Source organism: Lactuca virosa, chromosome 5 (genome assembly GCF_052849685.1).
Source record: "Lactuca virosa cultivar CGN04683 chromosome 5, Lactuca_virosa_CGN04683_v6, whole genome shotgun sequence".
Classification (NCBI taxonomy): domain Eukaryota; kingdom Viridiplantae; phylum Streptophyta; class Magnoliopsida; order Asterales; family Asteraceae; genus Lactuca; species Lactuca virosa.
The window spans coordinates 273,439,591-273,466,176 of NC_136430.1; positions in this window are offsets into that span (position 1 = coordinate 273,439,591).

Genomic DNA, 26,586 nt, shown 5'->3' on the forward strand with positions numbered 1-26,586 from the left:
CGCGAAGACTCAATGAAACGGAAATATCCGCATCTCTTTCCAAATCCATGATTTGTATCTTTGTTTAAATTTCGGGACGAAATTTCCTCTAACGGGGGGATGATGTGACAACCCGGAATTTATTCCGTCACCGTAACCCGTTCCGTTAATAAAAATTATTTTATTATTAAAGTTGTCCGTTAACTTTCAATTAAATAATTCAAGTAGAATTATTATTATATTTTCTTATGGGTCGGAACGAAATAATATCAAGTGAAACACTCTTAATAATCTTTTTGAGAATTTATAGATTACGACTAAGACGGGTAATGGTTAGTTACCCGGGTAAAATATTTAACTCCGTTTAATGTCGGTATTGAGTGTATCCCCACAGGACCACTAACTCTAGACATATATAAAGGTTGAGTGGGCACTTTTAAGCCTTTTTCCCACCTTGAACTTTCTCTCTCTACTCTCTCTCTCTAAAAATCAGAACTTCTCTCAAGAACACCTCATTCAAGCTTCAAAAATCATAGGTAATCCTTCCTAACTTGTCATCTAACTTAACATGCATGCAATCTATGGTTTAAACTCTTCAAATGACCCAACAACTTGTGTTTACGGTTTGGGAACATCTCCCAAAACCGTAAACTCCCTTAAAGGGGGTTTTGAAGCCCCAAAACCCTCCCAATCCCCTTCTAGTGTTTAGATTTAGCTTAGAAACTTGCATGCATGGACTAAGGACCCCAAGATCTTGTCTTTTTGGCCATGAACATGAGTTTACGGTTCTTGAGCATTCAAGAACCGTAAACACCCAAAAATGGGGTTTTGATGCCCCTAACCTCTTCAATGCTTGTCTAATGACCTAGAAACTTGCTTGAATGATATTAGAACCCTAAACCGTGGATGGAATGGTGCAAACATGAGTTTACAGTTTTGGAAGGTCTCCCAAAACCGTAAACACCTCCAAAGGGTGTTTAAGTGCCCTTAACACCTTGCATGGCTTACCTTTGAGTCTAGAACCTTGCATGCAAAGCCTACAACCACCAAAACTCATGGAAATTGGACAAACATGACCTTACGGCCGTAAACCCATATGTTTACAACCGTAAACCCCCCAAGGAGTGGTTCAAAAACCGTAAACTCCATTCCCAAGGTCATTTCATGTCCCGATCACTTCCTAAGCCATTAAATCAACCCTAGAACCTTTCCTTGTTCAAGATAAGACCATTGGTCAACCAAAAACATCACACCCATGATTTTACGGCCGTAAACTCATGGAGGACATGGTCTTTGGACCGTAAACACCCCTAAGGGTTTACACTTGAAGAGTAAACTCTTTATCAAGGCCCTACACTCCTTAGATGCAACCCGTATCATTCCTAACACTTGAATTGAAGTATTTTCACGTCTCGGAGTGTATTATCTTACTAATTTAGTAAATCAAAGTCTAATTAGATACAATTATGTATCTCCTCATGTTACATAGGAACCTCGCGCGTGTTCAAGTCCTAAACTGACACTTAGCCTCCAAATCGGCTCAATTCTCGTTCGGTGAGTTCATACCCCTACACTTTTCGAGTTTTTCATGTTTTCAGGGGGGGAATACAAGCAAATCATAAAAGTTTTCATAACTTAAAAACTGATGTAATTATACGAATTTCTAATAAACTTTAGATACTGTATCCCTTTTGTAATATGCGGAGCATAAGGGACGTTTTATGAATATAAGTACATAGTTTTCGAATAGCAAAGAAACTAATCAATCATGCAAATTATTACAGGAATAAATTGGGATCTTTACTACTCGTTTTACGAATTCAGATTTCATGCAAAACCAATATATATAAACTATGTTGATTTAGTTTATCCATGTCTAATCTAGAGTACCATGCTAAATAATTATGTTGTATTTAATTATTTATACTCTACTACGTTCCAAACGATTTCGAAATACGATAACGACCAACTATTTTGTAAAATTAGCTCATACTAGCTTGTGAGACTTATCTTCGATATACCCTTCGGGTACCAGTAAATCCTCTCCGGAAATATAACCAGAGTCTTCTGGAGGGAGAACGTGAAATTTGTGGATAGATCTATTCGGGACTGACAATCCCACACCTAAACTGCTAGCTACAGTTAGGCGGGCACGCCTGGGGTGATAAATTTTGGAAATCGAACGACGTCTGAAGAACGTCAAGGAGGTCACGGGTCGAATTAGTATGGTTATACGACTCACAATACGTATTGAATAAGCTAACTTGGTCACAAATCTCTTTCTTTCTTCTATGGTTTTATGTATTAAAACTACCTACTTTCATACTGGAGGGAAATTCCAGGGTCATAACTAATGGTTTGTCTTAACTTACTGATGATTAGTCAGGGTTTTCTTATCTATGGAAATCAACTTACATGTTAGAAAATATGGGATTTTCTGGGGAAAACATGCTTATGTATTTCATAACTCAGTAACAATGGTTTTCGATATGACCGCAAACTTATTAAAGGAAATGAATTATTTATCACAAGATTAAATAACCGGTTTTCCTTACAAAACATGCTTATGAACTCACCAGCTTTATGCTGATATTTTAAAACTGCTTGTATTCTCAGGTTCTCGTTAGACAGGTACTCTTGTTAACCTTTTGGAGAAGACGGAATGTATAGAAGTCTTGTCTTTACTTTTGATCAAACTGATGTATATATAAAACATGTAGTACTTGTTTTCAAACAAATGTAATTATTTCTATGTAATGTAATGGTTGTGTTTACTATGCTTACTATGTTCATTGGTTGTGATACTACGCATGACGTCCTCCGCCCCGAGACGTTTCCGCCGTCGGTTTCGAGGTGTGACACGCCGAAACCGGTCTCAAAGGTAAATCGGTTGTTACTGCTCCTACTCCTAACACCGCCCCTGTTCTGGCAATCACGCAAAGTAGAGGGAAGAAGAGGAAGACCCCTTCGAAGTGTACCAAGGGAAAGTATATTGATGGCTCCTCTTCAAGTGGAACCAAAGGCGGTTATGTTACTCCTTCTTCCAACCCAAAGGAAGCTTAATTCTTCTATTGTCAGGAAAAGAGGCACTGGAAATGAAACTGCCCCAAGTACCTACAAGATGTTAAGGATGGGAAGGTCAAACCTACCCCAGTAGGGATTTATACAATATTGTCTAATAACTCACCGCATACTAATTCGTGGGTCCTTGATACAGGTCGTGGTATTCATATATGTTCTGATTTGCAGGGCCTAAGAAGAAGTGAGGATGTGGAGCACGGAAAGATATACTTGATCATGGGGAATAGGAAAGCTTCACCTGTCACACGATTGGAGTTTATTCTTTGTTGCTAAGTAGTGGGTTAGTGTTAGATTTGAATAAGTGTTGTTACTCATCCGAAATGGTGAGAAATATTATTTCTTTTCATGGTTTGTACAAACAAGGATTTACTTTTTCATTTGATAATGAACGTGGTGGTATTAATGCTTTTTATAGTAATGTTCTTTATTTTAAAGCATTACCTTGTGATGGTGAATATGAAATTGTGTCGGTTGTAGATAACTTAGGAAATAATGTGTTACACATATATTCTTCCATTAGTTTGGATAAAGCATCCTTGTGGCATTGTCGTCTTGGACATGTTAACAAGAAGCGCATAGGCCAACTCCAGAGGGCTGGAGTCTTGGAGGCATTTGACTTGGAAAAATGACAAAGTCACCATTCATTGGTACTTGTGCTAGGGGTCAAGGTTTGTTGGATCTCATACACACATATGTGTGTGGACCCTTCATAACGGGTACAAGGGTCGCCAACCGCTTTTATGTGACTTTTACTGATGATTACAGTAGATATGGTTATGTCTACTTAATCAAGCATAAGTCAGAAACTTTTGAAAAGTTCTAAGAGTTTAAACAAGAAATGGATAATCAGCTGGGCAGGAACATTAAGATGCTCTGATCCGATCTAGGAGGATAGTATATTAGTATAGAGTTCCTTGAGTATCTTAAGGAATGTGGAATTGTTTCACAATTGACACCTCCCAGAACGCCACAGCTTAATGGTGTGGCTGAGAGGCGCAATCGGACCTTGTTGGACATGGTTCGCTCCATGATGAGTCGAGCTTTATTACCAATCTCATTTTTGGGGTATGCCTTAGAGACTTCCGCCCATATCCTTAATCTAGTCCCTACCAAGAAGGTTGCCAAAACACCTCACGAGATGTGGACTAGGAAAGTTCCCAATTTAGACCACATCAAGATTTGGGGTTGCGAGGCTTTCGTGAGACGTGAGAATCAGGACAAGCTTGAACCTTGTAGTGAGCGGTGTATTTTCATCGGCTACCCACAGAAATCCTTTGATTATCTCTTCTACAGACCTAGTGAGAATGTGGTCTTTGTGGCAAGAAGAGGGGTCTTTTGAGAGAGAGAATTTATAAGCCAAGGAAACAGTGGGAGGAAAATTGACCTTGAAGAACTTCAAGAGTCAAGCGGTGAAGGAACCTCAAATCCTAGCAATCAACCTGAGGAGGAAACTCATGTTGATGAGTCCGTACCTCTGAGGCGTTCCACAAGAGTTAGTAATCCACCTGAGCATTACTATGGTTTTCATATTACTGCGGAAGGTGATGCATTTATCAGTGATAGTACACTGGTAAACTTGGATGAGCCTAACAACTTTAAGGAAGCCATGGAAGGCCCTGAGTCCGCCAAATGGAAGGAGGCTATGGACAATGAGATTCAGTCCATGTATGACAATCAAGTTTGGAACTTGGTTGACAATGTACCAGGTCGTAAGACAGTCGGGTGTAAATGGATCTTCAAGAAGAAGACCGACATGGATGGGAATGTACACACTTATAAAGCGCGACTGGTTGAAATTAAGTCTATTAGGGTTACTCAAACTCCGGAAGTTGACTATGATCAGACCTTCTCACCTGTAGTGAAAATTAAGTCTATTAGGGTTATGCTAGCTATAGCTGCATTTCATGATTATGAAATATGGCAAATGGATGTCAAAACCGCATACCTTAATGCAAAGTTGGCTTAGGATGTTTACATGAGTCAGCCAAAGGGTTTTTTCGATGCAAAGCACCCTAATAGAGTGTGTAAGCTTGACAAATCCATCTATGGATTGAAACAAGCATCTCACAGATGAAATCTTTGTTTCTATGAGAAAGTCAAAGAGTTTGGTTTTTCGAGGAGCGAAGATGAGTCCTGTGTATATGTTAATGCTAGTGGGAGTATAGTTAGCTTTTTCGTATTCTATGTGGATGACATACTACTCATAGGAAATGACATCCCAACCTTGCAGGAGGTTAAATCCTGGCTTGGGAAGTGTTTCGCTATGAAGGACCTTGGAGAAGCTGCCTATATCCTAGGGATAAGGATATTTAGAGACAAGAGTAAGAGACTATTTGGACTTAGTCAAAGTACCTACTTGGATAAGGTGCTAAAGAGGTTCAGCATGCAGGATTCCAAGAAAGGTGACTTACCAATCCGTAGTAACGCCAAACTAAGTAAGACTTAGAGCCCAAGTACAGAGGCTGAGATAGCTGAGATGAGTCGAGTACCATATGCTTCCGATGTAGGCTCGATCATGTATGCTATGACTTGCACTCGCCCTGATGTGGCCTTTGATTTGAGCATGGTCAACAAATATCAAGGGAATCCGGGCAAGGCTCACTGGATTGTGGTGAAGAATATTCTCAAGTACTTACGGAGGACTAGGGACTGGGTCCTTACCCTTGGTGGGAGTGATGACTTGAGAGTTGTGGGGTATAGTGATGCTGGCTTCCAGACTGATAGGGATAATTTCCGCTCTCAGTAGGGTTGGGTCTTTACCCTAAACGGAGGAGCGATTACTTGGAAAAGTTCCAAGCAGGAAACAGTAGCTGATTCAACTTGCGAATCAGGGTACATAGCAGCAAGCGAGGCGGCAAAGGAAGCTATATGGCTAAAGAACTTCATTGGAGACCTTGGAGTTGTACCAGTTATTAAGGAGCCTATGGAGATTTTGTGTGATAATAAGGGTCCGGTTGCCTTAGCTAAGGAACCAATGTATCACGCAAGATCTAGGCATATCGACAGAAAATACCATTTCATTAGACATCGGATAAAAGAAGGAATCCTCGTGGTAAAGAGGGTATCATCTGATGAGAACCCAACAAATCCCCTCATGAAGGGACTGTGTAGGGTTAAGCATTTGCATCATGCAAGGCACATCGGGCTGAAGGATGATATTAGTTTTACAGATATAGCTATTTCTGAAACTTGTAAAATGTAATTGACATTTGATGATTAAATAAAAGTTGTTGTTTATTTATAAGTAAAGTGTTGTTATCTTGTGTCAATTGGTTACTATTGTTTCAATTTTGCATGTTTTGACATCCATAATAATTACTTTATTCAAACTCTCCATAGTCAGTCATATGTTGAAAGTAGATATGAATCAAGACTGTCATAAATTGGGCTTGTAGATGTCTAAGGAGTTAGACATAGCAAAAGTTGCTACAAAATTCATGAGTGCTCATAAGTTCTGAGTATTGGATTCAACCCACGCTCACTTGTATCACTTCATGGAATTTATATCGAGTGATCGTGAGACGGTAATATCATATAAGTCTTCAAACCTAGATATATAAGTTGTTGATTATGAGTTGGTTGTGCATTGATTGTATGAAAACGCTTCGGTAACTCGATGTTATAAAACGTGCTTTTGTGTATGATTCAACAAGTAGTTAGTAAAAGCATATGAGTCGAAGTTTATCTGTTCCTTCTGGTCCTTAGAGGATTAGAAGCGATATCTGAGCCCCTCGATGAATTTTTTGACCTATGTACCGGGCCCGATCAGAACCAAAATTGATGTGTTCAGTTTAGTTCTATGTCAAACAAATCGGAAATCAGGAAACAAACTGCTGGACAATAAGTACGACATTGTTCCATGTATTTTCCCGACTGATATCTAGAACAGAGGATTATATGATCACTTATCTTAAATGTCGCATCATCATCTTAGTTCTGTGAGACTTTGAAAGAGCTAAGATTGCTGGTCGGTTCTTGAAGTCATACCTGTAACTATAGTTATTAGACTTATCCAAGTGGGAGACTATTGGATTAGGTGTCTAAGTCCATAACTATATTTAGTATGTACTTGACCCGATTTGGCATGGTCCATTTGGGTTGCATGACATCATAACAACTGGATAGACAAAATGAGAAAAAGGACACTTATGGTTTGTTAATATATTATAATTCTAATATATTAATCATATTATTTGATTAGTATTGATCAAGAATTAATTTGGAATTAATTTTGTGATCAAAAGGGGACTAATTAAATATATGGGGATTGATTTGTAAATCATTCATTCTTATATAGTGGGCTTATGGTCCATGATTCACTAGATTGGGCTAGGACCCACTGGGTGCTCCATGGAGGTTAAAACCCATGGATCATGGGAGAAAAGAAAAGTCATGCACATTAGGGTTTACATGGTGTAAACCTAGATGTGACACACTATATATAGAACCTCATGGTAAGAAAAATCGGGCACTAAGACAAGAACAAGGAGGGCTAGCCGATTTTGAGTGAAAGTGTTCTTCTCTCAAGTTATTCCAAGAGTTGTGGTGTTGTGTGAAACATTTGAGGCATCACATTTGGGGTGCTAGGCTCACATGGTCTTAAAGTAATCCAAGCTACAAGAAAGGTATGTCATTCTACTAGTTTTTATATTACAAGTACCCCATGCCATGCTAGTTAGGATGAGCACTTTGGAAAAATCAAATTTGCATGAATATTAGAGAAAACATAGATCCAAGGTTTCTAGGGTTGCATGTACACCATAGGAGTGTTAGAATGCTCAAAACCCATCAATAAGAACTTGAGGTGTCACACATCCCCTAATACAACATAAAGAAGCCTATAAATAAGTGTTTTCAAGTTCTCTACTTTCATAAAGAAAGTGTTAGCATTACGAATATGTTCATTCTTATTTTTATTAGACTTTCAGAATTTCCCAGATTGACCCCCGCTCAGTCTTTGAGCATAAAACAAAATATGTAGCTCCAGATGAGATTTAATTAGACTCTGGAAACTAAACATGATTTCCTATAACTTTGTTCTTATGGTGACTCTCTCAAATTCAGACAAGAATGGCCTCTACAGGCCTCGCAAGACAGGTCGTCGAATCTATCCAGATTTGTAATTTTTCCAATATCAATAAACACATTAAGAGTTTAACCAAAGGATTAGCATTACTTAAATTTTCAATCATTTGGACTTGATCGAGTGCATTAAGACCTGAAATGAGTAATTAATGCAAACACCGAAAAAAAATGATTAAAACTTGATTGAAAGTAGGATGCTATAATCACACTAAACACATAAATCAACACCCACCAAAATCAAGAGTTCATTAAGATCCATATTGGGTGGAGTCTAGGAAATATTTATGCACCATTAAGGTGTTTATTTCAATCCTTAGTTAATAATTTAAAAGACATAAACAGGAGACGGAAAACCAAACACTCTATCAACTTTGAAGCTAGATAGTGGGAGTTGTCCTTAAGGAAACATGACATGGTGCATTGGGACTCTTTAAGGAACCTTAAGGATGGTTCATAACAGCCCAATGACAAAAAGAAAAAACCACACAACTCATGGAGAATAATGGAGTAAAAGATGTTCAAACCATACACACACACGTGAATGCTTCATCTTTTTTTGTCTATAATCTTTTAAAAGAATTCTAAACTCGTTAGAAAGTAAAATGGAATGCAGATAAATACAAGCTGAAATCTGAGTAGAACAACATAAATATGTGTAACGATATAACTGATGGAATAACACAACCTACCCATAACGCTGGATCTACAAATCATTTGAAGATAGCTTCTAATTTTGTAATTTTTTTAATGGTTCGTCAATGTTTATGTTTATGTGCGTATTTTACATTTTATGGTAATTGTGCAGAAGAAAAAATTTGGACGTGATCCACCCCGTAGTGAATTGTTCCTTTATACATACATGAAGAATCATGATGGAGTCACATTTACAAATGAAAAAGATAAACAAATTCATGTAATATTCATTTCAGTGCAATTAAACTTTTATATTGTAGCTAGTCCTTAATGTCATTCATAACATTGATATCTTTTAAATTAAATTAGTTTTATTTTTTAGGCTGCCTATACAGAAAAAATGTGAAGAGTTGGAAGATGAGGTGCTGAATTTGAGGAGGACAAACTATTTTATGATGTTGTTGGTGGTTATGACAAAAAAAAGACTTTATGGATTAGGATCTTTTGCAAAGGCGGTTCCCAATATTAACAGTAAAACAGATGTATCTTACATTCCGGAAAAAAACTGATGAAATGGAAGAAGTTATACTAAATAACATATATTCATCGATCCAATAAAAAAATTAAAGATATTTTATTCTGTTCCATAACTTATTTTTCTTATACATGAAAACGTCACATAGTATCTTTTTACTTATACAACAACATTCTCAATAAGAGAAACAATATTATCCTCTAATTCGGGTTTCTTAAAATGATAAATCTGTATATTTTCAACATCCAGTTTCTTAAAATTACTACGTTTTCTGGTGACAAAGAACTTGCCCCATTCTCACCCACCGCTTCCTTGATCGGTGGAGGGTCGTTAGCCGAACGGGTAGGACAATGACTTTAAATTCTCATTAAAAGTATAGTGAATATTATAAAGTAACTAAACCTTTTATAAATTCCCAATCTTAGTTACTTTAGGAAAATGTGAATATGGTGCTAACCCATGAAATTCACACTTTGTACCTTACCAAGTCGTTGGTGGAGCGTGTGTGGTTAACCGGCACACTAACTTGGACTAGTAAGGATCACGAAGGGTGACTTAATGTTTATCATAGATCGGTGGAGCGTGTGTGGTTAACCGACACATCGATTAGGTGATAATATTAAGGGTACCAAGTGAGTTTGCATGGTTATTAACACCTTGTTTTGTGATCCTCGGCATCCCAGTCACAAAACTTGAGAGGGCACAATCGAGATTGAAACATGCCATTGAAAAGTTCAATGAATCTCAAAAGATCTAGGAGTTTGAAATCCAATTAAAACCTAATAAATTATTTCGTTTTTCATGGTGGAAATTGATGAATCGTCATTCACCTACCTTCAAATATTTTATAGCTTGGATTACGACATCCCTCTTCCAAGTTATAAAATATTGTGTTGGGTCCTAGCCTTAATATTTCATATTGGGTGTTATATTAAGGACTTGAATCAACTAACTTGATTTTCTCCCATTGTAGATGTCTGGTTCAGACAACTATGATCTTCCCAAATCGCTTGAAACAAGCTTTCCGCCTGAAGATGATGTCCCTCAACATCATGCTTCACTCCCCCCACCTCCTCCATTTATTCTCCCTGACCCACAAGCCCGAAGACTTGAAAGGTTCAAGGTCACTCAAGCTCTACTAGAAATGAAACATAAAGATGGAAGACCTGTGTGCACTAATGTCTTAGGAATGAAGTCACACATTGACAAGTTGAGAATGTTGGGTGCTGTTATTTCAAGGAAGTTTGCTGTTGACTGGGTTCTTCAGTCACTTCCTGAGTCGTATGGTGAGTTTATTAAAGACTACCATATGACAGATCCTGACATAACCCTAATAGATCTTTCTTATTTGCTTGTTGCTGCTGAATCAGCAATGATTTGGCGCAATGGTCAAGCAAATATTGATGGAAGGTCTAATTCTCAAACTTCCATGGACATGGACAATGGTAACATTGGAAGTCCGAAAAAGCTTTCTCTTCCCAATGAAAAGGGATCGGCCTTGGTCAACCCGGTTGACCAAAAGGTAAAGGGAAAGGCTAAGTCTGTGATTGTCTCATGTACCATTCCCAAAGAGTCTATATGTTTTTATTGTCATGAGAAGGGACATTGGAAGCGAAGCTGCCCTGAATACCTGAAATGTTTGAAAGCAAGTAGAGACAAAATGTTTGACTCGGCTTCAGGTAAGTCCACTATCTAAATTTGTTAAAATTCCTAATTGTTGATTCTTATTACATGATGTGACTAGGTTGCATCTTGATGTTTAGCATGATCGAGCAAAAGGAAGGTTAAAATAAGAGTGTGCTGAATCTGATCACGAAGATGGATTTCTATCGCATGGTTCGAGGATCGGATTTTTGAGCTACTACTTAAAAGTTATGATAGATTGCTAGGAAATATGTAATATCATAGTTTTCATTTGAAGATGCATTGTAAGGAATATTTTTCCGCATTTTAATAAAGAAATAAAAGTTTTGTTTAGTTTATTTTATATTATATCCCCTTACAATGGCATTTATGGAAAATTGATGTTTGTATGTTTCTAGCAATATTGGAAATATGAGTTTGATTCTCTCATATGTGGTAGTGTCTGAATTTACCAAATGAGGAAAGGTTCTCATCACCCAAGCTTCAGTTAGACAGAAACTTGGAATCATACAAGTTGTATTGTATGATGAATGAGAATTCTCATCTTTGTAAAATTGAGACTAATTCATTGATCACATGCATATGTGAGTCAATTGAAGGACTAACGAATTAGGCACACTGGGTGTGTGCTGGTCAAGGTCCACCACAAAGATCGATTCGTCATGATTTACTACAGATTAGTAAATATGGTTATACTTATAAGGTTAAGTATAATTCTGTAACATTGGAAAAGTTTCAATGTATGGCAGAACGGATGAGAAGAATCAAATTTGGCAAAAAGATAAAAGTATCTCAAATCTGAAAAGATGGGAGAGTACTTTAGTATCATGTTTTTATGATCATCTTAATGATTATGAAACCATATCACAAATTCATACTCTAAGGACATCTTAGTGCATTGTTATGACTAAGATGAGGGGTCATGAATTGTTGGAATGGTTAAAATCAAAAAGATGGATCATACATGTTTTTATGATCATCTTAATGATTATGAAACCATATCACAAATTCATACTCTAAGGACATCTTAGTGCATTGCTATGACTAAGATGAGGGGTCATGAATTGTTGGAATGGTTAAAATCAAGAAGATGGATCATACTTCGTTCCAAAACAACTCTTAGAGTCATACTCCAAGATTGTAACATTGAGCGACATAAAGTAAGGTTTAAAAGCACTTATCAAATGTAGTGTAAAATGTTTTCTACTCCTGTACATTTGAAATTGGTAAGTTGTGATGTCTTGGATAAGACAAAGACCAACTAAGACCAATTGTGTGAAGTGTTTATCTTAATAAGAATCTGCACTATCCCTTGAATATTTGTTTTGTCAAGGAATGGTTCTTGACTAGGGAAACTTATATGTCAAGAGGACAGTGGGAGTCTTAAAGATCCTGAAAGGATTTCAAGATTTAATCAAGAGTAAAACCTGAGTTTTATCACTAGCACACGACTTAGGGTTTGAAACCTATTAAATTGACATAATTCTTGTTTCTGTGTCTGTTCCTATTAAGTTGACTATGCATATGAGTTCTGTTAGTTCTAAACTGTGTGCATAACAGCTTGGAAGCATTGGTGGGCCTTGTGCTACCAGGTGACAAGAAATTAAGATTGAACAAGTTCAATCCATGTAAGGCTGAATTTGTCACTAACCTTGTCTTGTGATTATGGTTTTGACAAATTCACATGGATAGGAACTCATACACTATAAAATCTAAGTGTCATAAGGTTTCTCTCCGATTCATGAAAATGATGGTGAGGAAATGCTTTCACTAAGAAGATTTTAAGTAGATAGCAATTGTGATGTATGCATTCTCAAAGTCGTTAGTGGAGCGTGTGTGGTTAACCGACACACTAACATGGACTTGTGAGAAATGGCAAAGGTCTAAACAATTAAGACTATGATTACGACATCCCTTTTCATAGTTCTGGAAATTGTTTAGACACACATGTGAGCTATCTAAGAAAGGGTGTACGAATCTAAATTTCAGAAGTCCAACTGATTTTTGGAAATATGTCAGAGCTAGTGGGAGCATAAGTGTTATGCTGATAATCATCATGTTAGTGGGAACATGATTATTATGTTTAGTGTTGCAAGTTAGCAATGTTAATTATAGAAAAACAAAAGTTTCAATTCATAAAGTTGTAGGGGTTGAAAAAGTTGTTTTGCTATAATTAAGGGAGAGGAAATTATACTTCAATTCAATTCTAAAAGCTTAGATTGAGATTTTAATCATCTTTAGTCAAGGATATATATATGTATTTTATGTTGGAATGGTTCAACTTAAAGAAATTCTATATATATTGCGTTATCAAAATTCTATTATGATTACGACATCCCTCTTCATAGTTAAATTTTGAAAACATGGCAAATAAAAAATATTGTAGCAAAAAGACTGGTCTAGTATCATGTCTTTATGTGAGACATCATGAATCGTGTCCCATATGCTTCAGATATAGGATCGATTTCATGTGCTATAATATTCATCCTTATTGTAGCAAAAGACTGGTCTAGTATCATGTCTTTATGTGAGACATCATGAATCGTGTCCCATATGCTTCGGATATAGGATCTATTTCATGTGCTATAATATTTATCCTTTCTAAATTTTCCAAATGCTTAGGGCATTAAGAAGGGAAAAGTCTAGAAATGGATATGACTAAAGTGATTAAGCAATTGTCGAGGACAATCTAAGGTTCGCCAAAGATTGGTTGCTCAGGGACAGTTGGAAGTATGATGTAAATTGTTGGAAAGGACCATATTGACATATTCTGAAAGGAGGTAACTCTTGTTCGGAAGTGATAGTCAAAATGGGACTATGGAAATGTCTCCATAGGTGGAAGTTGTTCAATCTATGTAAGATTAGAAAACCTTAATGCAAGAAGGATGTTCAAAGCAATGTACTTTGGATATGAGATGTAACATCCCAAAAATACCAACTAAAAATTTCATTTTTAAATTAGGTTAATACATAAAACATCGTTATAAAACGTTCATAATAAAATATTCAGAGTACATCCCAGAAAATCCATAGTGCGGAAAACATGAGAGTGTGTGATATGCCGCTACCGCGCCGACTCCTTTCCCCTAGCTGAAGAGGTACCTCAAAACAAAACTATAAAACGTAAGCACGAAGCTTAGTGAGTTCCCCCATAATGCCACATACCATGCAATCATATAATGAACAGCTAAGGGATACGGGCCTCGCCCACACCCATAGAGATACGGGCCTCGCCCACACTCTACTAGCTAGGAGATACGGGCCTCGCCAACACTCCACTTTCTGAGAGATACCGGCCTCGCCCACACTCCGCTACTAAACCATAACATACAAGTATCACACAGACAACAAGTATAAGCAATTCTATCATACTGGCATATAACACAATCAAACTCAGCTATAAGATACGGGCTCCGCCCACACTCCGATACTAACATATCGTCTATACGGGCCGACCTTGGTGCCTTAGACCCGTCCCTACTGGAAGGAAACTCACCTCGAGAGTAGCTCCCGAAAACCTGCTCAGACTACGCCTGGCTGCCGCACCGGTAATCCCTCTGGCTATAAATCCGTAAACATGGATTAGGTACTCATAAATACCCCTAAGGTCAAATGACTGGTCAAAGTCAACTCCTTGGTCAAAGTCAACCTTCTGATTGACTGGACTCGCCGAGTCCATATGGCGACTCGCCGAGTCCTTCTATGTCTAGCCCGACTCTGACTCATCGGGTCCCTGTTCCCACTCACTGAGTCAGCCTGACTCGCTAGGCGGGGACAACTAACAAACCCGCGACTGGACTCGCCGAGTCCAAGGGGGGACTCGCCGAGTCCGACGAACAGATCTCACAAATCGCTCCAATCTTCCATCAGAACATCAACCTTGGAGATTTGGAGATTCTGGGACTATAGCTACACGTTAAATTGCTAATTCCACGTGCGACTACGGAGGGTTGGACCTCCTACACTTAAACCCTTCTTATCCTAGTGACTGTTCATATGACTCGCCGAGTTGGAAGAACAACTCGTCGAGTTCAAGGCTATATTCAAGGGACTCGCCGAGTTTGAAGAACGACTCGCCGAGTACCAGACAATCTTCATAGGACTCGCCGAGTTGTTTATCCAACTCGCCGAGTCTAAGGCCATCTGCATGGAACTCGCCGAGTGCACTTTGGCACTCGCCGAGTACCCTTCGACTCTTCACCCATTCTGGCCAAATCTGAGACATGCAATGGTTCCAAAACCATAAATCTAAGCTCCTAGGGCATAAACACACGGAGTTTGGGAGGTTTAAGGGCTTGCAAACCACATATAAGGGACAAAAAGGGAATCTATTTTACTAAAGATCAAGAAGGAGCTTTCTTACCTGGTTAGGAGCTTCTCCCAGGGTAGATTTCGGATCTACCACACTTCCTTGCACCCTCCAACTTCCTCCTTCTTCTTCTAAGCTTCAAACTTCATTCATCAAGCCAAAATCACTCACAAGGATCAAAATGGGCTAGGGTTTCGCTCTACAGTTCTTCTGGAAGAGAATGGGACGAAATGGGTGTTTTAGAATGGGTAAAATAGGGTGCAATGTCTGAAAATAGAGTTTCATCCAGACAGGTGGACTCGCCGAGTCCATGCATCGACTCGCCGAGTTCACCGCTTAAATCCCGTGTCCACCCTGCTGCTACTCGGCGAGTCGGGACGCAGACTCGCCGAGTTCGTGGCAAAATTAAGATAAAAACTTAAATAAAATCATACCATGAACCCGGTGTTACAAATCTCCCCCACTTATTTTAGACTTCGTCCTCGAAGTCTGCCGCTCCCTTCCGGAACAGTTCCGGATAATGCTCCATCATCTTATCCGCGGGCTCCCAAGTCCATTCTGAGCCCTTCCGGTGCTGCCATTGCACCGTCACCAGCTCCACCCTTTTGTTCCTCAGTTCCTTCGACTTCCGGTCTAGGATAGCCACAGGCCGCTCGATATAATTCAGGCTGTCATCAACCTGGATGTCCTCCAAAGGTACCACTGCTGAATCGTCCACCAGGCACTTCCGTAGCTGGGAGACGTGGAAAGTGCTGTGGATTTGACTGAGTTCGGCTGGCATGTCCAGCCGATATGCCACCTTGCCCACTCGGGCTGCAACCCTAAACAGTCCAATATACCTGGGACCCAACTTGCCCCGTTTCCTGAATCGGATGACGCCCTTCCACGACGACACTTTCAGGAGAACCATATCCCCGACCTGGAACTCCAGGTCTGATCGGCGCCTATCGGCACAACTCTTCTGCCGACTCTGAGCAGTCTGAAGCCTGCTCCGGACCTGCTGAGTCTTCTCTGTCGTCTTGAGCACTACTTCGGTGCTCCCCATGACTCTCTGTCCAACCTCGCCCCAACATATCGGGGTCCTGCACTTCCTCCCGTACAACATCTCGAAGGGAGGGCGGTCAATACTCGCGTGATAGCTGTTGTTATATGAAAACTCGGCTAAAGGAAGATAGGTATCCCAGCTACCACCGAAGTCTAAAACACACGCCCGCAGCATGTCCTCCAGAGTCTGGATGGTCCGCTCGCTCTGGCCATCCGTCTGCGGGTGAAAGGCTGTACTAAAATGCAGACGAGTACCCAGCTCGTCATGAAACTTCTTCCAGAACCTGGAAGTGAACCGCACATCCCTATCCGAAATCATTGAAACTGGCACCCCGTGCCATGCCACCACCTCTCTGATGTAGATATCGGCCAATTTCTCGGCCGAGATGCTCTCCTGAATCGGGATAAAGTGGGCGCTCTTGGTCAATCGATCGACGATGACCCATATCGAATCCACTCCCCGCGCAGTCCTGGGAAGCTTGGTGATGAAATCCATCGTGATGTCTTCCCATTTCCACATAGGGATATCCAACGACTGCATCTTGCCGTGCGGTCTCTGGTGTTCGGCCTTGACCTTCCTACAGGTCAGGCACCGCTCAACGTACCATGCTACATCCCGCTTCATGCAGGGCCACCAATAGTCCAGACGAAGATCCCTATACATCTTCGTTACCCCTGGATGAATGGAGAATCGGGATTTGTGCGCCTCCTCCATCAGAACCTGGCGCTCGCCTCCGAGATATGGAACCCACACCCTGCGGTGTAATGTCAATAATCCTCTGCTGTCATAGTCGAAGGAGGAAACCTGTCCCACAATCCGCTCACTCTTCCGATGTTCCTCCTTCATAGCCTCCTGCTGAGCCTCCCGGATCCGCTCCAAAAGCGGAGTCACCACTGTCATCCGCATGCAAATATCCCTGATCGGCGCCGCCTTGCGGCTAAGCGCATCGGCCACCACGTTGGCCTTCCCCGGGTGATAAAGGATTTCACAATCATAATCCTTTACCACATCAAGCCACCGACGCTGCCTCATATTCAGATTTGGCTGGTCCATGAGGTACCTCAAACTCTTGTGGTCCGTGTAAATCGTACAGCCAACCCCATAGAGGTAATGACGCCAAATCTTGAGGACGAACACAACAGCCCCCAACTCTAAATCATGCATCGGGTAGTTCGCCTCGTGAGGCTTCAGCTGCCTCGACGCGTAGGCGATGACATGCCCTCTCTGCATCAATACCGCGCCCAAACCTGAGATGGACGCATCGCAGTATACAACAAAATCCTCCATGCCCTCTGGCAAGGCTAAGATTGGCGCCTCGCACAATCTCTGTCTCAGTGTCTCGAATGCTGCCTGCTGCTCAGGCCCCCAACGAAAGACCACATCCTTCCTCGTTAACCTGGTCAGGGGTAATGCTATCTTGGAGAAATCCTGGATGAATCTCCGATAGTAGCCAGCTAATCCCAGGAAACTCCGAATCTCAGATGGAGACTTCGGAACCTCCCATCTCATCACGGCCTCCACCTTGGCCGGATCCACCAAAATCCCGTTCTGGTTGACAAGGTGCCCAAGAAACTGCACCTCGCGCAACCAGAACTCACACTTGGAGAACTTAGCATACAAGTTCTCCCTTCTCAAGGTCTCCAAAACCTCCTGCAAATGCTCCTCATGCTGCTCTCGCGTCTTGGAGTAAACCAAGATATCATCAATAAATACTATCACCGACCGGTCTAACATCGGTCTACACACGCGGTTTATGAGGTCCATGAACGCGGCAGGAGCATTGCTGAGCCCGAAAGGCATCACCACGAACTCATAGTGGCCATAACGTGTCCGAAATGCCGTCTTCTGCACATCCTCCTCTCTGACCCTCACCTGGTGATACCCTGAACGCAAATCTATCTTGGAGAACCAAGATGCTCCCTGAAGCTGGTCAAAGAGGTCGTCAATCCTCGGGAGTGGGTAGCGGTTCTTCACCGTTACCTTATTCAGCTCTCTATAATCGATACACATCCGATGCGACCCGTCCTTCTTCTTCACAAACAGAATCGGGGCTCCCCAGGGTGAACTGCTCGGTCTAATGAAACCCTTGTCTAACAGCTCCTGAAGCTGTGTAGACAACTCCTGCATCTCAGGAGGAGCCAACCGATACGGTGCCTTGGCTATCGGAGCCGCACCAGGGACTAGGTCGATCCTGAACTCCACCTATCGCTCTGGAGGTATCCCAGGCAGCTCCTCGGGGAATACATCTGCGACCTCTCGTACTACGGGCACATCGCCCACCGTCGCCTTACCCGCCTCCCGGGTGTCCATGACATATGCGACATATCCTGCGCAACCCTGCTGAAGGTAACGCCTTGCCCTCGCTGCCGAACAGAAGGCTGGCCCTCACTGTGATCTCTCACCCTGAATTACTAACTCTCCCCCACTTGGGGCTCTGACTCGTACTAACTGTTGCGCGCAATCTATCACTGCCCCATTGGGACTCAGCCAATCCATACCAATAATGACCTTGTTTCCCCGCAATGGAATGGGAACTAGGTCAACCAAATACCCCTCTTCGAACAACCTAAATACACAATCTCAGAAGACCTCTGATGCTCGCACCGACCGGTCGTCCGCAATCTCGACCTCTAAAGGGCAATCCAACATGCCCGAGGACTCAGGAAACTTCTTGCTAAGTGCAAAAGAAACAAAGGATCGGGTAGCCCCCGAATCAAACAACACCTGGACTGGAATACCGTTCACATGGAACGATCCTAAACGTATATACACAGAGCACATATCAATATCATAAATCTCATATAAATAGGTCAGAGGGAAAGAAGCATACCCGTCACCACATCGGGTGTAGCGCGTGCCTCCTCAGCTGTCAGCTGAAATGCCCGGCTCCTCACCACCGGAGCCTCTGCCTTGCCCTGCCGGCCATCTGTAATCCGCAGGGTCGCTGGAGCTGGCGCCTTTACTGGCGCTGCTGCTGTCAACTGGGGGCAGTTGGCCCTCTTGTGGCCCCTCTGGTTGCAGTGGAAACACAGCAACTTAGATGTCTGAATAACCGGAGCAGGGGCAGTACAATCCCTGCTGAAGTGTCCCGTCTTGCTGCACCTGTAGCAGCCTGTCGATCCTAATCTACACGCTCCCTCGTGCGACCTGCCGCACTTCCTGCAGCGGCCCGGTCCTGAATGGCCTTTCGGCCTACCATCTTATCCCTTAGGCTTCTTTCCCGAAGCCCCTATCGTCTGTCCCTGCTCTGCCTTCCTCTTCCGGATGTGCTCCAGATCTATCTCCCTCTCCCTCGCCCTAGCAATCATAGAATCCAGGGTAGGGCAAGCTGAAAAACTGACATGCTCCCGAATGTCGGCTCGCAGCATGTCATGGTAGCGGGTCCTCCTCATATCCTCATCACCTGCATACTGGGGCACCAGTAACGCCCTCTCCCGAAACTTGGCGGTGATCTCCGCCACAGTCTCCGTCGTCTGTCTCATATCCAAAAACTCTCTGGCTAACTGCTGGAGTTCCACTGCAGGTGCGAACTCCACTCTGAACCGGGTCACAAAGTCCGGCCACGTCATAGCCTCAACAGCCGATGCTCCCAATGAGTCACCAACAGACTCCCACCAATCCCTAGCTCGGTCTCTCAAACATCCTGCTGCATACCTCACCTTCGACCCCTCGGGGCAGAAGCTGGTCAGCTGCGCAGACTCAATGTCTGCGATCCATCGTCTGGCCACAATGGGGTCCTTCGCCCCATGGAAATCCGTCGCACCACTGCTCCTGAAGTCCTTGAAGGACAGTGTGCGAGATCCTGACTGGCTAGCTGCCATATCACTCCTGAACGCCCTGAGGCGATCCTCCATCAACTCAACAATACCCTCCTTGATCGACCCGAAGATGAGGGGAGTCGACTCAAGGATGCCCCTGGTAATCTCTGACGTGATGAACTCGCGTAGACCCTCATCAATTGGTTCGGACCCTGAACCCGAACCCGAACCCGATCCCGATCCTGAGCCTCCTACTCCCTGTCGTGTGGTCACCATACTGAAAAACATAGCATAACCACCATCAAACGATATTCCACTAACGAGGCTCACATACATACCACTAGTCCCCGGTCTCGCCTCGGCCCTTTTTGAATCGAGTACGGATCCTCCGCTTTCAGTAGTACGGGCCTATACTACCTTCCACGTCTATCCGTACTTTCCTCAAGAATTGCCTCAACTCAACCAAGCCCTTCATACTAATACTGCGGTTCTCGTGCTACTCACGCCCTAGGCTTGCCCTAGATAATCGCCATCCCACCCTCTGCCATCAGCTGCATAAGAAGTTCCTGCCTTCTTCCCCTAACTAGCTCGCGAATACTATTACGTATTACTCAGACTAGATAATTATTCGAATGAGAGGTCCTACCCTACAACGGTTGGACTCAAACAAGAGCTGCGAAATAGGGCTAGACCCAACCTTCTGAAATTATTTAATCCTTGCAATATTTAACTTAGCATATTCGTTCACTAGTTAGTGAAAGACGACTAGAACTCCTAATAGCACAAAGCAAGCAACATTCGGGCATTGAGTACACATAATCAAGTATATACTACTCTGGCTATCATACTGACTGATTTGTAGTAGCATGCAATTCTCAAAAAGCCGAAACACATAAAGCAGGCACATAAGGCATCATTCCTAGATCCTTAGTCCTATTCTAGCATGCTGTTCTACTGAAACTGAAACTGATAATCATAACGTAAACTTGTATGGGTACTTTGGGGAAAACTTACTTGAGCTCGGCCGGTCGCGCACATCACACACCTTTTTCTTTTTAGAAACCCCTTTTACTTAGTCTTTAGAAAATCATTTCTTTATAAAAATCTTTTAATCCCTCGATTTGAGTCCAGACACCCCCAAAGGTGTGTCCGAATCCCTCAAACCAGGGCTCTGATACCAACTTGTAACATCCCAAAAATACCAATTAAAAATTTCATTTTTAAATTAGGTTAATACATAAAACATCGTTATAAAACGTTCATAATAAAATATTCAGAGTACATCCCAAAAAATCCACAGTGCGGAAAACATGAGAGAGTGTGATATGCCGCTACCGCGCCGGCTCCTTTCCCCTAGCTGAAGAGGTACCTGAAAACAAAACTATAAAACGTAAGCACGAAGCTTAGTGAGTTCCCCCATAATGCCACATACCATGCAATCATATAATGAACAGCTAAGGGATACGGGCCTCGCCCACACCCATAGAGATACGGGCCTCGCCCACACTCTACTAGCTAGGAGATACGGGCCTCGCCCACACTCTACTTTCTGAGAGATACGGGCCTCGCCCACACTCTGCTATCCATGGAGATACGGGCCTCGCCCACACTTCGCTACTAAACCATAACATACAAGTATCACACAGACAACAAGTATAAGCAATTCTATCATACTGGCATATAACACAATCAAACTCAGCTATGAGATACGGGCTCCGCCCACACTCCGATACTAACATATCGTCTATACGGGCCGGCCTTGGTGCCTTAGACCCGTCCCTACTGGAAGGAAACTCACCTCGAGAGTAGCTCCCGAAAACCTGCTCAGACTACGCCTGGCTGCCGCACCGGTAATCCCTCCGGCTATAAATCTGTAAACATGGATTAGGTACTCATAAATACCCCTAAGGTCAAATGACTGGTCAAAGTCAACTCCTTGGTCAAAGTCAACCTTCTGATTGACTGGACTCGCCGAGTCCTTCTATGTCTAGCCCGACTCTGACTCATCGGGTCCCTGTTCCCACTCACTGAGTCAGCCTGACTCGCTAGACGGGGACAACTAACAAACCCGCGACTGGACTCGCCGAGTCCAAGGGGGGACTCGCCGAGTCCGACGAACAGATCTCACAAATCGCTCCAATCTTCCATCAGAACATCAACCTTGGAGATTTGGAGATTCTGAGACTATAGCTACACGTTAAATTGCTAATTCCACGTGCGACTACGGAGGGTTGGACCTCCTACACTTAAACCCTTCTTATCCTAGTGACTGATCATATGACTCGCCGAGTTGGAAGAACAACTCGTCGAGTTCAAGGCTATATTCAAGGGACTCGCCGAGTTTGAAGAACGACTCGCCGAGTACCAGACAATCTTCATAGGACTCGCCGAGTTGTTTATCCAACTCGCCGAGTCTAAGGCCATCTTCATGGAACTCGCCGAGTGCACTTTGGCACTCGCCGAGTACCCTTCGACTCTTCACCCATTCTGGCCAAATCTGAGACATGCAATGGTTCCAAACCATAAATCTAAGCTCCTAGGGCATAAACACACGGAGTTTGGGAGGTTTAAGGGCTTGCAAACCACATATAAGGGACAAAAAGGGAATCTATTTTACTAAAGATCAAGAAGGAGCTTTCTTACCTGGTTAGGAGCTTCTCCCAGGGTAGATTTCGGATCTACCACACTTCCTTGCACCCTCCAACTTCCTCCTTCTTCTTCTAAGCTTCAAACTTCCTTCACCAAGCCAAAATCACTCACAAGGATCAAAATGGGCTAGGGTTTCGCTCTACAGTTCTTCTGGAAGAGAATGGGACGAAATGGGTGTTTTAGAATGGGTAAAATAGGGTGCAATGTCTGAAAATAGAGTTTCATCCAGACAGGTGGACTCGCCGAGTTCACCGCTCAAATCCTGTGTCCACCCTGCTGCTACTCGGCGAGTCGGGACGCAGACTCGCCGAGTTCGTGGCAAAATTAAGATAAAAACTTAAATAAAATCATACCATGAACCCGGTGTTACATGAGACTTCGTTTCCATAGAGTTGAACTCCTTTGGAATCCCCTGTAATGACTGATGAAAAGGCTTTGGTGACCTTGTGCATAATCATTACGAGAGGATCAGTGCATATAAGTTTAAAATCTAACAGTTTTTGGTAAATGGTAGGAATTAGGAATTCTTACATTTACAATAAGGATTTGGAATTGTGAAATGAGCATCATTGGAATCATGTTCAATTGATCTATTTCACAAAGTAAAGATCATAGACAAACATAGTATGAATACTTGGAGTATGGCAGAACTATTGTTTAGAAAAACAAAGTGTACATGCTAGGAGCATGGGACAACTGTTGTTTTTATTCAAGTATTAAGTTGATTATTTGAAACATTATACAATGAATAATGTGTAATCAATATGGTGATAAATAAAAGGTGGTTTTATTTATATTCAAAAGGGTTCTGAGACCATATTGGATTCGATTATTATTGTGTTTCACTTTGCATGTTTTGACTTTCAGAATAGCTAGGTTATTCTTTCCGAATGACTAAGTTATTTAAACACTCCACAGTCGTTCATATGTTGGAAGTAGGTATGAATTAAGACTGTCATGAATCGAGTTTGTAGATGGCTAAATGTGTTTAGTCATAGCAATGGTTGCTACAACATTCATGAGTGCTCATAAGTTATGAGTATTGGAATTAACCCACTCTCACTTGTATCACTTCATGGAATTTATCTCGAGTGATCGTGAGACGGTAATATCATATAAGTCTTCAAACCTAGAGATATGAGTTGTTACCTATGAGTTGGTTGTGCATTGATTGCACGAAAACGCATCAGTAACTTGATGTTATAAAACGTGCCTTTGTGTACAATTCAACAAGTAGTAGAACAAGCATATGAGTCGAAGTTTATCTGTTCCTTCTAGAAATAGAAGCGATATCTGGGCCCCTCGATGATTTTGTTTTGACCTATGTACCGGGCCCGGTCAGAACCTAATTGATGTGTTCAATTTAGTTCTTTGTCAAACAAATCGGAAATCGGGAAACAAACTGCTGGACAATAAGTACGACGTTGTTCCATGTATGGCGCTTCATAGTTCAACAGAGTTTTCGAGAGCTACGATTGCTGGTTGGTTCCTGAAGTAATATAGGCAAATACAGTTATTAGACTTATCCAAGTGGGAGACTGTTGGATAAGGTGTCTAAGTCCATAACTTATTTGGTATATACTTGACCCGACCCGGCATGGTCCATTTGGGTTGCACTTCACCCGAACGATTTATGGATAATGTTATGAGAATTGTATACTTATGGTTTATTAATATATTATAAGTTATAATATATTAATATGAAGTCATGTTATTTAATTAGTTTTAATCTTAAATTAATTATGAATTAATTTAGTGATTAAAAGGAAGACTAATTAAATCATGGGCTATTATATTTATATGGTGTGGGCTAATGCTCATTTGGAAATGGGCTAAGCTTATATGGAAGTCCATGGATGATCCATGGAGCTTTTAACCCATGGATCCTTGGAAGAGGAAAATACATGGGTTATTAGGGTGTCACCCTAACCATGCACACTATATAAACAAGCTTATGTTGCATGAAAACTACCCTAGAATGTGTGTGTAATAGTGGTGGCCAATTTCTAAGTGTTAGTATACTCTCTCATACATTTTCCAAGTTTGTGGTGATTTGTGATTTCCATTTGAGGCATTCACATTATTGGTGCTTGGCTCTCAAACTCCAAGGAATCAACAATCAACAAAAGGTATGTAATTCATCTAGTCCTTTTATGTTTAAAAGTACCCCATGCCATGCTAGATAGGTTATAAACCTTGGAAAATAATATTTTGCATGTACCTTAGACAAACATAGATCCAAGGTTTATTAGGGTTGCATGTACACTTAGGAAGTGTTAGAATGCTCAAAACCCAACACTTATCATCCTATATCGAACTTTCAAACGAATCACTCACACAAGGTGAGTTCATACAACTACAAATTACAGTTTTAAATGCTTTTAAAATGCTTTTTAGGGGGAGAATACAAGTAGAACACAATACAAATGTGTTAACCATTTACATGTGAAAACATCAAACAAAAGGATTTCTTATACTCAAATACTTGTTTAAAACAATTTTAAAACTCTTTTAAACTATTGTTAGACTTCTGTTTTTATCAAAATCATATTCATGTATATATTTACGTATAAGTATGCTTTAACGGACTTAGGACTATTGCTAAATACCGTAACTACTGTTCCTTGTTTGGTTGTGGGCTTAGGGTAGGATCACTAGTCCGATTGTCAGTTAAATCGTAGTTATACTTATTAAATGCATACATGAAGAAGTCTTGGGACAGAAAGATCGAGAGGTACATATGGGGACTGGTACCCCTGTTTCAGGGGAACGTGTTGTCTTCGAACCCTACTACATTCGACACTGCCAAACGATTGGCACAACGACTCATTGACCATGGAGTCCGTCCTCAGGAAACTACCCTTGCTGTCCCAGAACCGACCAAAACAAACGAAAACAAGAGTAAGTATTGGGACAAAAAGAAGAACCAGTCAGCACAGAACTCTGCCAAGAAACAGCAGATTGTGGCTGTCCATGCCGCAACAACTTCTGTTGTCCCTATACCAGCAAAGCAGTACGCTGGGAGTCTACCGAAATGCAGAAAGTGCAACTTCCATCACAATGGACCCTGCCGGGAGATGCACTGTGCTAACTGCAACATGTGACAACCCAAACCTTTTTTCGTTACCGTTAGCCAATTTCCATTAATAAAATTTGAATTTTATTGAGTCCTGTCACACCCCAAAACCGGAACGGCGGAATCGTTCGAGGGTGGAGGACGTCATGTACAGTATCACAACAATGCAAAGTAGTAAACAAGCAACAACATCATCCATTGCATTAATAATATAATTTCATACAAGTGTGTTCTGTCAAGTTATATAGACACCAAAAATAATATACATCAAAATAAGGATGAGTCTTGAACGAACTCCATCTTCTCAAAAACCTGGCTCCGGTACATGTCTACTGGCGACCTGCGAATACAAGTTATTTTGAAAGTGTTTATCAGCTTTAAAGCTGGTGAGATCATAAGTATATTAGTGTCTGTAATTGTAAGATGTTTGTAAGATGTAATGTATAAGTTTTGTAAAGTTTGTATTTGTTTGAACCCTCCTAGAAAACCCTATGTTTCCTACTACAAGTAGCCTTCTACCAAGGCATCTAGTATCTATGTGTGTGTCTCTTGTAAGAGTGTGTATTTTCCCAATTTCGACTATCATTAACTAAAAATATAGTTTTTACATTATCGTGCATCGTGTGAATGTTCACGAAGTGAATGTAATGGGAAAATATTATAGTACTGTAGTGTTGTATTAAGTAACTACTGCTGTACTAACTACCTTAAGCCAATTGTTATTTAAGGTACCATGTGATCAGCCTGTATCCTGCTACCGACTCAATAGTAAAACGATGATGTAAGACGTCA